This window comes from Vicugna pacos, unplaced genomic scaffold (assembly GCF_048564905.1).
Source record: "Vicugna pacos unplaced genomic scaffold, VicPac4 scaffold_103, whole genome shotgun sequence".
Lineage (NCBI taxonomy): Eukaryota > Metazoa > Chordata > Mammalia > Artiodactyla > Camelidae > Vicugna > Vicugna pacos.
The window spans coordinates 2,377,043-2,392,132 of record NW_027328783.1 but is presented as its reverse complement, the minus strand read 5'-3'; the positions used below and the strand labels follow the sequence as shown (position 1 = coordinate 2,392,132).

The following is a 15,090-nucleotide window of genomic DNA, read 5'->3' as shown; positions in this document are numbered from 1 at the left end:
CACATTCTTTAAGGGCAGATTTGTGACTTATCTGTGAGATCTGGTGTATTGGCTGTAAAAATACAGAAATGAAGAGGTGTGAATACAGCTTTGTGTTCTGACAGTCTAATCTGTTTCAGGTTTTCTCTTAGTTGCCCAATGAAGAGTGTCTTTACTCTCTGTTCCTTTGATTTTTTTAGGCATAAAATAATGACTTTATTTCATGTTAGAGCTATCTAAAATTTAAATGAGATTTTCTTTCTAATATTCCAGTGTGACCCAAGTGGCTGTCTCCTTGAACTGATGACACAGCTGACAATAATCATGGGAGGACAGTCCATCTGGAATAACATACATGAGGTGTTGCTTCCGTGAGTACTCAGTCATGTGTTCTTGGGGTGAGAACGGCCCACCGACCCACGTCATTTTCCTGCGTGGCCATCTCTAGAACAGGGGAGACTCTGCTTATTAAAGCTCTCCAGATAAGATGATCCAGCCAACAGTATAAACGTACCTGCTGTTTAATAATTATGCTTAAATATCTTCCTTTTTATGTTTAACATAAATCCTCAAGTGCTATAGTCTCTGCTTATTAGCCCACCACTGGGGACTGACGGATCAGAGCCCATTGAGAGATGGCCCTTTTTGGGGCCATGAACTAAGTTTTCCCACAACTTCCTGCAAATTTCTCCTCCTTTTATATATGCATTTAAAAATCCATAACAGAAATTTGTTGAGTGCCTAGTATGTGCTAGTCACTGTATTTAATGTTGTACATATATGTATGTGTGCGTGTATCTGTGTACAATTTAATCACCCAAACAATCCTTATTCTTATCTTCCTTTTGCAAATAAAGATCCTGTGGCTTAAAGAGGGTAACTGATTTGCCCAGGCTCTCATTGCCAATAAGAGACCACTGTGGGACTCAGATGTAAGACCCTATCTCTCTGAATCCATGTTCTTCTAAGAACAGAGACTCCCTTGGGGTCCTAAGGCACAGGGTTACATAATGTTTTAAGAGACACTTGTCTAAAATAATAACAACAGAATTTTTGACTTACTGTTCTCTTCCTAAAAATGAGAAAAGCAGATGTTAGCAAAGGTCACACTGTCTTTTTGATTTTCACATAAGCCCAATCCCACATCAGAGTGGACAGTCCAGTGTTATCTGCAATTTCTGAACATTTCAAGGAGCTTACTGTATTCGCTTTCTGTTGCTGTTTTAACTAGTATCCCCAAATATCATGGTAGTAGGAAGAAAAAAGAAAAAGTCTCCTCTAAACAACACAAATATAACCTTGTATTTTTCTTGAACGCAGAAGCCTGCTGAAGTCAAAGTGTTGGCACGGCTGTTTCTGAAGGCCCCAGTGGAACCTGTATCTTTGACTTTTGTGGCTTCCAGAGGCAACCTGCGTCTCTTGGCCTGTGACCACTTTTCTCTATCTCAAGGTCAGCATGGTTGTGTGCCTCTGACCCTGATCCTGTGGTCACATCTCCTCTCCTCTCTCCCCTCTTCTGCCTCCTTCTTCCTCCTTTAACGGCCCTGGTGATTACACTGGGCCCACATCTATAATCCAGATGGTCTCTCTTAGAGTCGACTGGTTAGCAACCTTAACCACATCTGCAACCATAGGCCCCCTTTCCCAGCGAATCTGACCTCTTCCAATGTTCTGGGGATAAGGACATAGACATATTGTGGCGGAACATTTTTCTGCCTACCACACTAAACTTTTTAAGATAATTTCTGGCTTTGAGTTTCTGTTCTCATGAAACTGTTGATCTCTCTTCTGTCTTGCCTTCCACACCAGCATTCTGTTCCTGGCCAACGTAACTGCAGAGCTCGCCCCTCTCTGTGGTGTCCCCCAAAACCACTTACACAAGCAGATCTTACTGTTGTTTGGAGCATGGGGGAGAAACTCAAACAACTTGAATTTTGAAATAAAAAACCTCCATCATTTTAAAATCTTCCATGCCACTATAAAAAATTTATTTTTTTACTTCATTTTTTAATTTTTAAACTATTTTAAACTTTGTAACTTTTTTAAACTTTACTTTTTTTCTTATCATCCTTCATTGTAGGCTCCAGAAACCTGCTATTCTGCCCACCGCATCCAAGTTCCCTTTCATTGTTTCTCCTCCCTTCCCTAACCTTCCTTCTCTCTCCCTTATTACCAAGTTTCTGTCCATTCTCTTTATAGGGCAGTTAAATTAATTATTCTTTCTTTCTTTCTTTCTTTCTTTCTTTCTTTCTTTCTTTCTTTCTTTCTTTCTTTCTTTCTTTCTTCCTTTCTTCCTTTCTTTCTTTCTCTTTCTTTCTTTCTTTCTTTCTTTCTTTCTTTCTTTCTTTCTTTCTTTCTTTCTTTCTTTCTTTCTTTCTTTCTGTTTTTGCAGAGTGAACCCCTTTGTGTGTCAGTGTGTCCTTCCACATTTCTTCATAATGGCTTCAACTTTCAGCTTCAGTATGGATAACTGGGGTCTGTTTCGAAACAGGCATTTCCCTTGTCCCCCAGCTCACCACGCCCCTCAAAAAAAGATTCTGATCTTCGCTGTGAAATGAATCTTTTTTTCCCTACTGTGCAGTAGACAACCCTTGCCCTGAGCTCACAGTCAGATATTTCCAGAGAAGTAAAAGTAGGTCATGTGCAAATAATTGTCGGAGCCAGCTGACAATCGATCAGGTCCAGAAAACCTGTGCTGCAGGACTGAGAAAGAAAGACAAGACTAAAAGGTGGGGTTGAGAGGGTCTCACTCTAGCCCGCAAGATGCTAGGTCAAGAGTGGACGCCGAGTTTATTTCCAGCAGTTAATTTATATGATTTTAACCCATTAGCTCATACATTCCTGCATGTAGGCAAAGGTATTGTTTTAAGGCACATTAACAACGTGTACTAAAATCATTAACTTGTATATTGTTACAGACATCATTATTGTTTACAGTTCTCGTAAAACTAAGATTAAGAGTTCCTGGAACCAAGATGATAAACTAAGGCATTGTTCCTCTAAGCTAACATCATGACTCCTGTGCTATTATCTCAGGTGATTGTTCTTCAGGCTAAGATTACTAACTTGCATGCCGATTGCATCTCTCCTTCCAAAGGTCCTTAGTGACTTGATAGCTCAGGATGTTCCTTCAGGCCTTAATGCATCTGGCACATTCCTCAAAGGGGTGGCGGGACAGAGATTGTCCATGAGAAATCAACCTCAGAGCCTGACTCCCTGCACTGTGGGAGTTTAGGCCCAACCTCTGTGCTCGGCAGTCCTCAGGTCATGAGTGGCCCCCCACAAATAATACTACTTTTCTCTGTGAAAAGAAATAGATCAGATAGAGGAAATACTTAACTCAGATTACTCAAAAGCATTTCCTGAAGGAAATAAGTAAATTATTTAACACTAAATTTTGTTGAATCTGGTTATCCGTGAGCTATTTTTACCAATCAAGAAGGATATATTTCCTAAACTGGTACTGAGCAATTCATGTGAAATGAAACTTGCTCACATGAACTAGTTTAAAGTAAAGGATGCATTATAGTATCTGTGGTCTGTTTATACCTTCGCTTAAGTAAGCACATTGTTCTAGGTTCCAGTGAGCTGAACTTTGCCTCCATGTATTTCTACTATGGGTTAAAATATTTAGGGAATTTATTTTGAATTATGATTCCCTTTTTTGAAAACCAGGAATTCTGAATTGTAGCCAGGTTCTAGGGTGGCTAGTGATTTCCTCACTGCCTCTTCTCTTTGTATAAGTGCAGTTTCCTTCTTAATTTTTCATATAAAATCCTAACATACCAAAGATCTATCAATTACTCTTGCTGCACCAAAGCTATACCCATCCTCAAAAATACATAGGAAGAGAAAAGAAAACTTATCAAAATTAGCGATTATTTTCATGCTATTTAAATATGTCTAAAGGAACATAATGAAATGAATTTCACTATATCTCACCTGCCTCCACCCCCCCAATCCCATGTGGGTTTCTTGAGTAGGAATCTGGGAGTAAATGAAGAAGGAGAGTGATGCCGTGATCCAGGCTCCCTCTGGGTTCTCCCCAGCACTTGGATCGGCACCTGGTATAACGTAGGTCTCAGTCCAAGCCAGCTGAGTGAGTGAGTGACTCACAGGCATCGAATGTGTAAAATCAGTGAATTAACAGCATTCTTTGTAGGACTCAGACAATAAGCTGAGTGCCCTGTGGCCTTCCCAGCCTCACATACTATTTTGATGTTGGGGTCATTTCTGGGAATGTTATTCGGTACTGGACAAAAGGCTAGTACAATTCCAGGGTTAAGCAACTTTCCTAGGGAAATTTTATGATAAAATATTAAGAAAAATAATTAAATGCCCAAAATGACATAGCATTGTCCTTTGGTGTTTAGATAATGTATGGCTGTAATTTTCTTACTTTATATGTTTTCTACATTTTCCACTGTGTGTATGCACTACTATATAATAAGAAAAAGCAAATGTTTAAAAGAGAACATCTCTCTTCTCCAGATATGATTTGGTTAGAGGATGAGTCAGAGAAATATAATAAGAGAATCTTAAATACATGTGTCCATAATTCACTCTTTAAATTCAGGAACAGGAAACTCAGGAATGAAATAGATTAAGAGAATCAAAGATACTTGTATTCAAGATTAGCAAGTAGGGGTGTCATCAACAGAAATGGTGATAATCTATAATTCAGGGATTAAATGTGATAATGAAGGTACAAAGACAACATGAAGTAGAAAATGCCACGTGGCAAGCACAGAGTAAAGGGCAATTTACTATGATTATGCCAATATGTGTGATCAATTCCCAAGCAAATGATTATGTAACCCCTGCTAGAGGGAGAAAGCTTCCAGCCTTGGCTGGAGAGTGGGGAGGATCCAGTGTCTGTATTTTTTAAAATGTCAAAAGGTGCTTCTCATGTGCAAATTGATATCCCTGCACGAGAACCTTAAACCAACAGAAAACCCAAAAGACCGTTGACAATGATGGGTAGACGACAGCCCAAGCTTTTCTGCCACAGATGAGTGGTTCCACTCAGGAAGACTGAGCAAGAGGCTCAGGGTCTTAGCTAAGGACAAGCAAGTCGGGACTTCTAATATTACCTAATGCCATCGACGGGGGAGGGCATTTCAGCACAAGAAGGGAGCGCCAGGTGAGTTAACATGGAAGTTTCATTCTGGATCCAAACTGTGATGGATTTGGGTCCCGGAGGGTAAAAGCCCTTCTTCCCTGGGGCATGGACCGGATTCCACAAGAGGCTGAGACAGGAAGTATGAGGCAGAGAAAAATTCCCCCAGGAGAATCCCGAGTCTGGGTGCCAGGGAGGGTGATGGACGAGCGTGGTCCCAGCGCCACCCGCACCGCAGGGCTCCGAGTGGCTGTGGAGCTGCGCGCCCCCGGCCGGACCTCAGACCTGCCTGCAGTGCTCTGGGCTGCGGCCTGGGGAGAGGCTTTAGCAGCAGGCTGGCCGCATCATTCTCGTAGGTGCTGCAGTGACCCCCAACCCTGTGGCCACGGTGATCCCAAGCCAAGGGTCTAAGTGACTTCAACCCTATTTACAGGTGACCACAGCCGGTTAGCCTGTGCTGCTCAAAAGGAAGATCCCACATGGGGTTTTGCTGTGTCAGGGTGGTTGCTGATACCTGGCATGCTTTGAATCGTTTCATCCTGACAGCACCCTGGGCAGTGGAAGTTTCATCTCTTAATTTTATTTCAACTTTTTCTGTTGAAAGTATAGTTGGTTTACAATATTGTGTTAATTCTTGGTGAACAGCATAGTGATATATATATATATATATATTCCTTGTCATATACTTTTCCACTATAGGGTATTAAAAGATATTGAGTGTAGTCTTGTTGTTTCAAACAAAAATTACTAAACAAAGTAACAAAGTAAGCAGACTAAACCTAGCCATGAATATGACACAGCTGAGTATATCTCAGGATTTAAATGTGGTTTTGATCTCCAGGATCTCTTTATCAACTTTTCATATGTAAAGTGCCTATGGAACACTTCTCAGAAAAATGTTTTAAAAGCATAAGGTTTAGAGAATAAAGAAGGAAGATAATTATACTGAAAAGCAGATATCAAAAATATAGAAATGGGCATTTGTGATACAGTAATATCTGAAATATTGTAAGAACGTGTTGAATAAGAGGATCCAGTGGTGGGTCTACTAACTGCAACATTCTGCCATAGCAGTGAGTGTAAATCATCTTCTGAGATCTGCAACAATTGCATTTTGAATGTAAATAAAGTTAACTAACAAATAAGCCATGAACTGTGGAATCAGATTCAGAGTTATCTCGAGTCCCTATCCCCAGCACTTCCCAGAGCTCCCTGCTGTTCCCCTAATGTCATTGAAAGAAGTGGGGAAAGTTTGTGAAGCGAAGGGCATGTTCCATTGCAAAGAAATCTCAAAGCAAACCTGGGAGCATGGCCAGTGAAAGGTTAATGCTGAGATTAGAGGCCGTGGGAAACCAAGCAGAGGCAGCTCTTTACAAGTCACATCATATGCTCTGTGTGTGTCTACGTGTGTATGCATACAGACGTGTGGACATGTATGATGTATACACCTGCCTTTCGTGAGAAGCCACCTCACTGTCCAAATTTGAAATCCATCCAAACGTGCAGTGCAGTCAGCTGAAGCTCAGCCAGACGCTAAGTTGTCTGTTATTGCTCTGTCTCTTCTGCTGAACTCCACGAGTAAACCACGCGCCAGCTGTTGCTTTCAGGGACAACAGCTCTGTAGGCTACAGGTCCATACCTTGTTTCACTGCCAACTCTGATTTCCTTTCAGGACAAATTGCCACTTGAAAAAGGGGGAAGCATTCCTTTGTCCCACAAGCCTCTGAGTGAGGAAAAAACATAACCTTAGAGACAGCTCTGTGGGACAGCATTCAGAAGGGGGCAGAGCACTGGGCTGCGAGTCAAGGCTGTGTTTCTTTCAAGCTCTGCACTGAATTTGAGGTGACATATCACTTCTTTGGCCCTTGATTTGTTCAGCTTATATTAGGGTTTTGGACCTGTTCTATCCAACGTTAGAGTATCACTTTTTTGCTCGGTGACCCTCCAGGGCTCCGCAATTCCTTCAAAGGGAAAAATGCCCACATCCTCGTGGCAGCCTCTAAGGCTCCACCCCCAAAACCACCACTTATTTCCTATTCACTGTGGCCCACACCAGTCTCCATGCTGTCTGTCCAGCTTGAGGGACCTCCAGGCCTATGATCACTGTTCCCTCTGCCCCTCCTCTGCCCACCCCTTTGTTTCCTTCTTTGCCTTATTCAAAGGTCACTGCCCCATCCCCACTCCTCCCTAGCACACATTCCTCGCCCTCCTTTATTTTCCTCCACAGCACTTATCACCAGCTCACAGACCCTGTATTACTTTCTTTTAATTATTTTCTCTGACGATTTTCAGACTGGAAAGGCCATGGTGGATAATAACAGAGAAATGGGGGTAAAAAGACAAATGAGGGACTGCATCTTCTAAAAGCTAAAATGCCCACCTGAAAAGGAGGTAGGAGATAAAGTAGTAATAGTCGTTACAATTTTGGTAAAACCAAGGCACGTAGTCAGGACTAGTTTTCACAATATTTGAGGGTAGGGAGGCAGCAATAAAAAGAAATTTATCCTGAAAACAAGAAATTAAATCCTTGGGACGATGATGTGTTCAGCTTGAGATATCAGGAATACTTTTATGACCTTGGTCTGATAATATCCTGCCTTATTATTTGATCTGTTTGACAGCTGGGTCATGAATCTAATGGTGCCACAGTTTCGGGAGCAGAACAGACCACCCCACGATGGGAACGGGACAACCATCTGTATCCCATGGGCAAACTGGCGTTACTTTATGAATACCCTGAAATGAGTAAGTCATCAGTGGAGATTTCTGTGCTGTCGGTTATACTAGAATATGCTTTGGGTCTCAGAAGCATCGGTTACCGAGCCAAACAATGACCTAGCATACCGACACGGAGCCCGCTTTTCTCCATTAGATGCAATTATGCTGTCAGGCTTTCAAATAGGGTGCCTGTGTGTATCTTTGTCAATATTTATGTTGTACAAAGCTGAAGATTTACTGCCAAGGAATGAAATGGAATACTCATTCAGATACGTCTCCAACATTGATTCTCAAATCCTTCTGGTCATGTCGTCTAAGGATGAACTCAGAACCGTTACTAGATATGACTCAGCTCGGGCTGTAGCCCTTGTGGCACAGCTGTTGGCTGATATCCTTCTAAACAGAGTCATGTGAGCCAGCCAGCCGGTGCAGAAAGCCCGCAAGAGCATCCTGCCTCATGGCAGCAAGGTTCACAGGGTCACCCCTTCCACATCTCACACCTACCTTTGATATTGTTCCTATTTCTTCTGGCCGATGGTTTCTGCCTGATTCCTTGAGTGACCTCATGGCACATCACTGGCTTGAATTCAGAATGAATTTGCTGATCTGGAGTATCGGTAGAACACAGACCTCCTCCTTCTCCAATGTCTTTGTCCATTTCTGTACATTTGCTTGGGCTCTGTTTCTCTTTGGTTGAACTTGGTTTTGAGCTCTCAGTTGCCTTTTAATTGTTGCATCTCAAAATAGATTTCCATAGGAAACGTTATCTTTTCTATTATGCATGGCGCACTTTTATCTGCTAGAAGGCTGATGATGTGCACGTTTTGTATCTGAGCCCTTTCAGCTCACCACTGCCTTGAAGTAGTTTTTTTTTTTTTTAAGCTTAGGAGACAGGAAAAGATTTTTGATAATAGGCTTCGCATTTATGCTTGCAGATTCATGTCTGCAAAGGCACCACTTTGTGCTTCCTGTTTATAAGTCTACAGATAGAGGGAGTTTTCTTTTTCCTAAATTACATTCTATATATAAAATAATTGCTTTTAAAAATATACATTATACATAGAAACACATCTGGTTCCCTCGGTGAATGAAAGGTCACCTTGTGGCATCTTCAGTCAGCTATGCTTTGTGATCTGGTGTCTGATTTGAGTTTCATCTTTGCTTTTGTTGTGTTTAGTGACCAGGTGCCATTAAGGGTGCAGCTTCTGTCCCTGGTGTAGAAATTATGTTCGTTTATTCTTCTTATTTTCAAAAGGACTTTAAGCCAATGACCTGTTAATCCAAAATGAGTCATAATGGTAAATATGTCTTATTGGGGCTATTATCAGCATTAATAATAACAACAACATTCTGGGGGCATCATATCATTTGGTATTTTAACACACACAAAAAAAGCCTTGGAAAAAAGTTATTGTTCTACTTAAGTCAAATAAAGTTCATGAAAGGAAAAGTTGTATGCTTTTGGGAAAAATTGATAGGGCTTTTAGAACTTTATAGTCTAATTAAAATACAAATTAAATAATTCAGCCTAACTCTACCCTACAAAACAGGGTGGAGTAACAGCTATTCTAGAGAGATTGTTCAGATTTATTCGTTTTCGTATTATCTAAAAAATCCCTGACTAATTAGATAATTCAATCCATTTCTGAAAGTAGGCCGTCTGTTATTCTGTATTCAATGCTGGAGTGAAACTTATTTTGGGTTCTTTTCGTTCATGGGAGATAGAATTTCCTAGTGCTTTTGAAATATTTTTGTTCTTCTAAAATAAAGTGCCTTTGGTGGTGATCTCCTGACCTCAGTTTCCTCCTCCCAGTTTTCCTCGTGATCATTAATGACACCTCACCTGCCATTTTAGTTACGCCTCTTAGCTGCTGAAGGGGAATAGCTTGTGACAGATGACCCTGGAGCCCTTTACCCGTGCTTCGTTAGGCCTCGCTCTCAGCCACCAACACTAGTCTCCTTCGCCTGAAGTACTTTTATCTGTTTTTCTGCCAGGAAGGACACTTGCCATGCCTTGGCAGGGACCCCTCCACTTTTTAGAGATTTTCTACTGTCCTTTCTAGTCATGAATTGCACTTGATTCTTGTCTTGATGGTGCGTGATCGTGTCCGTGTGCATTGTGCTCCCTGGCTGCACTGATCCTGTCAGAGGCAGTAGTCAGGCTTTTCATCTTCCCGTCCATGTCTGGAGCACCACAGCCTGGACCCTGGTTCTCATACGTGTTTAAGTTACTTGAGCTTGGATTTTCAGCACACTCACATAAAACTGTTAGATGAGGTGGCGGTAACATTGCCCCCAATGCCCCCACAAGGTTCTATATGACATATGGTTTTCTCTGAGTGAAATTTCTCTTTTATTTGTTTTATTGAATTCCCCACTGTCCTTTGAGATTATTAGAGTAACTCTGAGTTGTTTACCACAATAGCTCTCCCCCCACCAGCGAATGATCCTGCTGTCTGAGAACTCAGACATGGGACATAAGAGAAATAATCTATCAGTCTTAAAATCTGGAAGCCATAAGATACCGTTTTGTACTTAGAGCACCCACAGCACAAACACCAGTCTCTCAAGAATTTGACGCTGCCTTCCCAGAGGGCGGGTGCCATAAGTGGAATGCTGTGAGGGATGAAGTGAGAGCTCTGCATCTCTGGTACTGCCTTTTCCACCCTTGTGTGTTAACTTGATCTTCCCTTCATATATTATGTTCTCCATTTAATTTACTGCATTTAATATCAGTTGCTCTTCAACATCTCCTTTCACCCGCCCCCTCCATTCCCTCTCTCTCCAGTGCTATCCCACCCACGCCTTCCTGCACTCTCCAGGACCAGGCCTGTCTCCCCCACGCCCTCACCTCTGTTCCGTCTGCCCAACACCTGCACTGACATTTCCTTAACTCCGAAGAATGAACTTTCCAAAATGGCAGCTGAGTAACTGGGGGGAATTGTAGACCTCTCATCTCTTTACTGATTCATTTATTTACCCAACCAACAGACATTGAGCACTGCTATGCCAAACACTGTATCAATTGCTGGGGAGACCAAGACAGGTAAGACGTGGTGTCTGCACTCCCCAGGCCAGGCGAGGCATGGCGAGTAGTTGATGGATTGCTAAACAGGTGAACACAAATTGGACTTCCTAGAGCTGGAAATATTTGAACTGAATCTTGAAAGGTGAAAGGAATTTAGCTCTCTATTTTGTGGTAGAGGGAGTGGACACTTCATGCAGAGAGGAAGAGACATATAAGAGTACATGGCATGAAGCGGCTTGGCCAGACTGAAGAACAACAAGTAGGGCTAGAACAAAGGATCCATAGGTGGGAATATCAGGTGCAGAAGGCCTCTGTCACAATGGGCCTTGTGTGCTTATACTTCAATGTATCCTTAAGGAAACAGGGATATATTGGAATATTTGTAAGTAAGAAAATTGCATAATGTTTATGTTGCAGAATATCTGGTTATTCTGGAAGCAGAATGGAAGATACTATTTTTGGGGGGAGGCCCATATTTTGGGGGGAAAGGATTTTTCGGGGACCACCCCAGGTAACCCAGACAACAAGTGGCACACGCCTGCAGAGAGGCCTTGGGCAGAAGGAGAGAGACATGGGCGGCAGAAGTGGTGACTGCTGCAGGGGGGACTGCAGGGCTGGGGCGGCAGGCCGCAGAGATGCTAGGGTGACTTTCCAGTGGCCCATCCGTGGAGCGGATCTGCAGGGGGAGTGTAAGGGGAGGAGCTGGTTTCGAGGAGATGGTTCTGTGTGTGGCATTTTCAGTGCGAAGTGTCTACAGGACATCTGAGGGGTGATGTCCATTGTTAAGCTGGATTCACCAGTCAGGAACTCAGAGGAGCTGTGGGTGAGGCCGTGGGGGCGATTCAGTCCTACCCGGCAGAGGACTGAAGACGAGGCCCTGGGGAAAGTGCCATGTACATGGCAAATGGGAGGAGAGAAATCCACCGAGAGAGAGAAGAATAGCAGAGCAGTTGAGAGAAAACTAGATGAGGCAACACAGAGAAGGCTGTAACCTTGCTAAAGAGGGATTTGAACACTGACTAAAAGGAGTATAGTGAGAAAGAGTGGTGTGTGGGGCAAAAAAACAAGGGCTAAAGCCCACCTTTAATTGTCTAAACTGAGGAAAAGGCGGAGGAGGACTACACTTAGGTAGCCTTTATAAAACAGATCTGTTTGTATCTGAGTATGTGCATATGTGCACACACACTTTTCTGCCTGGGCTTTTAAAATTTATTTAAGTAAAACAAAAATTAAGGGGGGAAAACATTCCACTGAGAGGAAAATATTTGTCCATGGCAAAAGCTACCTGGTAATCAAATAAACAGGAGCTGAAAATGCCCACTAGTTTGCAACACGCAGCCACCGGCAGTGCAACTCCTGTCTCAGTGCCGCGGTGAGGGCCGTGGGGGATACAGGGCTCTGAGCCCTGGAGGAGTCATCAGCGCAGGCACTTCTCCAAGAAACTGGACTTTAAATGGAAGAAGAAAGTATAGAAAGTATCAGAGAGCAATACAGGGCCGTGAGAGAGGGTTGGGCGTGGGTCAGTTTTGTTTTACAGGGGGCGTTTCTGGCCTTGCTGAGTTGCTAGGCCTTTGCTCTTGTTGGTCTTTGTTCCAAAAGCTTTTTAGAAAGTTCTTCTCGCTTGAATATCTGAATAGATTAAATCATGTTGGGTTATTTCTAGTGTTTTATTTTTTAATTAAAAAATTATCTGGAATTTATTTTAATGTCAAAAGTGAGGACAATGTACCAGGCCTTCTAATGATTTAGCAAATTACACCAGTACTTGAATCCACTGATTTTAAGTTTCAGTTTTATAATATTACTAAAATCTCTTAAATATCCACGTCTATTCTTGAAATGTATTCTATTTCATTAATACTCTCAGTGCACTATTTCTATACTGTTTCCATGACCATAGATTAATATCTCCTACAGTTGGTCCTATTTTATCCTTTTCCAGAATGTCCCTAATACTACAATTTCAAACATCCCTCCTCATTATTTTATTTGTACATTTGTGTATATTTCTGGAAGAAATTAAGGATCACCTTTCAGAATTTTTTCTTAAATCCATTCGGGATTATTAACTAAATTTGCATTCAGATACTAAATTGATTTTGGAGAAAAAATGTTCTATGTTCCCCAAATTTGAATCTGTCAACTGAAGAGGGTGGTGCATTCTACTGTTCATTCAATCATCATTTTTTTCTTTTTTAAAGTCATTTATCAGAATCATTTTAACATTTTTCATTAATTTATTTCTGAATAGCCTGTGCCTTTGTTGTCATTATAAATGATATCTTTTCTGGATTTGAACTGGGATGATTGCTAATGAAGTCTTAATTTCTAGTTTCTCTTGAATAAGAAGGGGATCTGACAGTGTGGGGGCTCTCTTTCCAATATGGTGACTGTTAGCAGTGCTTTTCATTAGGATGTCCACTTGCCAATTTGCCAGTGGCTGCACCCACTCCCCACATTTCTGCTACTAACCTGCCCCCTGTAGGCAGATGAGTTCATGTAAGGTTAGGTGGGTTTTGGACACAGATACTGACATCACTGCTGCCACGTTGCTGACACTCTGGCGTCACTAACTCTGGTTCTTGCTCTCTGACCTCCCTGAATATGACAGCTCCTTTTGGGCTGTGGACATGAGGCATCTTTCCAGCACTGTCGGCTTTTCTGCAACACACCCCTGCCTCTCAGGTCAGAAGCAAATGTCAGCTCCTCCTACCCATCCACCCCATCCACGGTCTTGCCGTTCCTGGCCAGAGTGGTCCCTATCCCTTGACTGAGCAGTAACACTAAAGGGACTACAAACTTGCCTCACATCCACTGTCTTAGTTACATACCTGTGCTAGTTTAATTAAAAGTCTGTCAGTTAGGGTCTAAAAGTCTTATAGATCTCTGGCCTTATCATTTCTAACTGCTCCCCCACCCCATGGAAGAGCTTATGCAGATCTCTGCTGCCCCATCTGTAGCAATGCCCTGTAAACTACAGACAGAGAGAAAAGAACTTCTAAGCCACCACCATAGCTTTGACTTCCTGTGACCACACAGACCATAGAAATATCAAGATAAAAATTCCTGAAGAAGGATATTTTGCTTAGGAAGACACTTTAATTGCATACCTTTCTGTGACTTGTAATATCTTCATAGACTCTCTGAATGTGCTGCCCTCACCTTCCCAGACTCAAGGGAGCTTGCTCACTTGCCTATTTTCAGTGCATTTCCTCCAACATTCTCTATGCAGAGCTTTCCCAAAAGTACATTCCTTATTCCTTTTTAAATTCTTATATACAACCACAATATTCTTTTTCTTAATCCTCAATGACAAATCATCTTCCAAGATTGTATTATTTCAACACTGAGAGTGAATAATATGCTTCAAGATTCCCAAGTTTATTACGAGCAAACAACTATGGTTGGTTGAAGATTTTTAAGTATGTTATTCCTACTAAGGGTATATACGTGAAAGAAACAGGTTGTAATGTGTCTTCTTCCGAGAGATTTTATATTTGCCTTTTGTTTGGATTCTTTCACTGTTGAACATTATTATTACCATGAATGTCTTTTCTCTTTGGGATTTAGTTCACCATTTGCCCCTCTCTCTTTACAGGAGTAAAGGAATTGATGCTGTCCTTCCATCCATCCACCACTCCATGTTGTGTGTCCATTCCTTCAACAGGTATTCAGTTTGGGTTCACCACCTTATCTGTGGCCTCTTTCCATTGGCCCCTCTGTTGGCTCTGGAGAACAATATATTGCAAATCAGAGTGGGTATGTGGAAACTTGACTACCCAGTATAGACGCATGGTGCCAGAAAAAGCCCAGGATATCACAGCGTGGCAGCCCACCATACAAGGAACAGCAATTCTGGCTGTGGTGGACCAATGTGAGTAAAATGGCTTCATGGGCTGAAGACTTTGAAAAGTCCAAACGTGTATTGGCATTGCTTCCTAAGGAATCCAGTGTTGGGTATTGTTTAATATGAGAGGGAGATGCTAACACTATCATCGTTATAAACAACATATTTGTTGTAAATGTAATTGTTATTATTTTAATATATTTTCTTTATAATTATTATTTGTGACTTACAAGAGATCTTACAGAGGCAGTTGTTAAGAAGCATGGCCATTATACTGTTGCTGAAGTGTTAATTCAGTAGAAGCATGATAATAATATTAATAAGTACTCACTCGTTTGATCCTCACATGGCTCTAAAGGTTACCCAGCAGTGCTTGTATAATGGAGATAGAAATCCATC

General features: G+C 41.9%; 1 long non-coding RNA gene across 3 annotated transcripts; it reads left to right on the top strand.

Moving 5' to 3' along the window:
• The first annotated feature begins 252 nt into the window (after positions 1-252).
• Positions 253-14,776, top strand: LOC140694755 (uncharacterized). Of its 3 annotated transcripts, none has more exons than XR_012070375.1 (3): positions 253-350; positions 7,720-7,843; positions 14,512-14,776. It is a non-coding gene; the product is annotated as an uncharacterized lncRNA (long non-coding RNA). The 3 variants fall into 3 exon arrangements; XR_012070373.1 differs by lacking the exon at positions 253-350 and adding an exon at positions 1,363-1,429; XR_012070374.1 differs by lacking the exon at positions 253-350 and adding an exon at positions 6,799-6,940.
• The last annotated feature ends 314 nt before the right edge of the window (positions 14,777-15,090 follow it).